The sequence below is a fragment of the Hippocampus zosterae genome, chromosome 1 (genome assembly GCF_025434085.1).
Source record: "Hippocampus zosterae strain Florida chromosome 1, ASM2543408v3, whole genome shotgun sequence".
Lineage (NCBI taxonomy): Eukaryota > Metazoa > Chordata > Actinopteri > Syngnathiformes > Syngnathidae > Hippocampus > Hippocampus zosterae.
This window is the reverse complement of record NC_067451.1, coordinates 16,756,302-16,759,182: the sequence shown is the minus strand read 5'-3', so window position 1 is coordinate 16,759,182 and position 2,881 is coordinate 16,756,302.

The window sequence follows — 2,881 nt, the reverse complement described above, 5'->3', positions numbered from 1 at the left end:
GGTTCGATTCCAGCTCCGGCCTCCCTGTGTGGAGTTTGCATGTTCTCCCCGGGCCTGCGTGGGTTTTCTCCGGGTGCTCTGGTTTCCTCCCACATTCCAAAAACATGCATGGCAGGCTGATTGAACACTCTAAATTGTCCCTAGGTGTGAGTGTGAGCGTGGATGGTTGTTCGTCTCTGTGCCCTGTGATTGGCTGGCAACCAATTCGGGGTGTCCCCTGCCTGCTGCCCGAAGACAGGAAGGATAGGCTCCAGCACCCCCCGCGACCCTAGTGAGGATCAAGCGGCTCGGAAGATGAATGAATGAATGAATGAATGCTTGAATATTGACCAGGTGTACAAAATTTGACAACCAAAAAAAAGACTTTAAAGGCTTCAAAAAAACGTTCGTGTTTTAAATCAGGATGTCACCCCTGTGCTTCAAATAAGGGTTACGGTTGCAAGCCAAGATTAGGTCTTCGTCTGTTATGTTTTCAGGGTTTGAAGACAAGGTTAGGGTTTCAGATTCTGCTTTCAAACCAGAGGCTCCAGCTTTGGTGATGATTTCAAAAAAGGTTTAGGATTTCAAATTACAGGTTCAATCCTGGTTCAGGGTTTTAAAATAAGGTTCCACCTTATCCAACTTGACTCGCGGTTTCAAATAATGGTTTTTGTTTCATGCCAAGATTCGTGTTTCAATACAGGGTTATACTTTCAAGTACTGATTTCAAATTCGGATTTCAAGCCGCTGTTAAGATTTCAGAAAAAGTCTTCAATTTCAAATTAGGGTTCCAATCTGAACTGAAGCCTCATGCGACAAACTGAAGTGGACCGCTTGTTGGAAACATGACCCTAAGTGTCTGTTTCATCCGATCAAAAGCCTGAAGAATGTTGTTTCCGGTAACAGCAACCCATCTAGAGAAAATTCGAGTTTGAAGCCTCGGTTAAAGTTTGCATATAAGACTTTCAAGACAGTTTTTGAGGGTTAATAATTATTCCTTCAGTTCAACTTTGAGTTTCCAATGAGAGTTTGGGTTTCTGATGCAAAATGAATTGTAACGTTACGTGGTGGACTGAACTGTGCCGCTTGGTGCAAACATGACCTTGGGGCAGATGAAAGAACAGCACTTCGTTTTTGGCGTTAGCATTCCTTGTCCACCTCGGATGGCAAACAGCTTCCTCGATTTGTTTGTGTCATGATTCGGTTTAGGGACCAACAGGTGGCACTGTAGGGCTCGCCCGGCATCTGCACACCTGTTGGTCATTTGGTAATTAGTTGTATAAAAGGACTCCTGCCCAAATACTCGGTGTCGGGTCATTGTTGCTATTGCTACTGTCATGCTTTGTTGGTTGCTGTTGCTTCTTGCTACTTTCATGTTTAGTTCATTGTTATGTTTTAGCTTCAGTCCTGTTTTGGTCATGTTTTTTTTTATTGAGAGTTTTTAGTTTCTGTATATGGTTTTTGTTTGTGACTTTGGACTTTGTTTAGGATTTAGTTTTCTTGTTTTAAATACAACTCTTCAAATAGACCCTGCTCCTCTCTCCTGCCTGCTTTTTTGGGGTCCACCACCACCATGCAACGTGACAGTTTGATGGTTAGCAAGAGATTGAAAGCATGCTACAGACACCAAAACTGACCGCTGTTCTTTAACCCTTTCAGGGACAGTGGTTACTACAGTGTACAGTTTATCATGTTATCAGTTACAGGGTGCATGAAAGGGTTAAGTTCATGTATGTGTCTATTCAAAACTCTTGCATTAAAAAAATGCAGTCATAAGGTAAGCACATGATGCCCAGAAGAAGTTTTCAGTTGTCCACCGTGTTCTCAGTGTGGCATCAATGCAGTGATCAGTCAAGGGGATTGTGTGTAGGACTTGCTTTTTGATACCCACTTCCATCCTTGAATGAACTCTATGATTATCTGCATGCAAATGAGCCGAGTTGGTCATATCACGAAGTGTGTCACCAACGTAGGCGAGGGACTCATCTGATCTGGACGTCAGCGCTAGAAAAGAGCGCTTTGTTTCAACGTCACATTGGATCCTGCATGCTGCCTGCCGGGCTCCTCGTTGACTGATTCTAACATTCCTCTACATCATGACACATGACTCATCACCTCTGTTGTTCCGCTACACATTCTGCTCGGTTTGTTCCGTCCCACTTGGTCAGCCTCCCAGGAGGAATGGTGGGCTTGCTGAGTTAATGACTTGATGGCGCGAAAGGTGAGAAGACACGCTTATCTGTGGCCTACTGTGACAATAAGTAGTCTCACGTGTCACACTTTTGTTTATTTGTGTTACGTATGTGCCAAATGGCTACTGGGTGAATTTGTTTGCTCGTAGACCCAAGGAACACGCGGTTAATTAGCACCACAAGTAACTGATAAATATTTAAAAGACTGCAGCTTCGGAAGCAAATGTTAACGATGCATTATTTGGTGTGAGCTAAGATGTACAGTAAATGGATAGACACTGCCAGTGGGAAATTAAAAGTATATCAGAAACAATTCTCAGTATTGTTGTATGGTTGTACCCCACAGCAAACGATAACCATACTAATATAAATTTATTGTTTCAACCAGTGGTTCCCAAATGAGGTTATGTGAAGCCATGAGGGTATGCAAAGGTACTCGAGGGGGGTACTTGAGATGTTAAAATGCATTTTGAAAGTAGCGTCCTTGCAAAGATCCTTAAAAAAAAGAATGGTTACATTGTGTAAATATTTCAGAAAAATAACAATTCATCAAATTAATTTTGTATTCAATAGCCTATTCAGTTTGATTATTCTAAAAACCCAGTTTCTCCATGCCAGAATGGTTAGAAACAACCTGTCATAATTGACCTAGCATCACCTTTCCATTTTTCACCACCTTTCCATCACTTGAAAAATTTCTTGAAATGCAA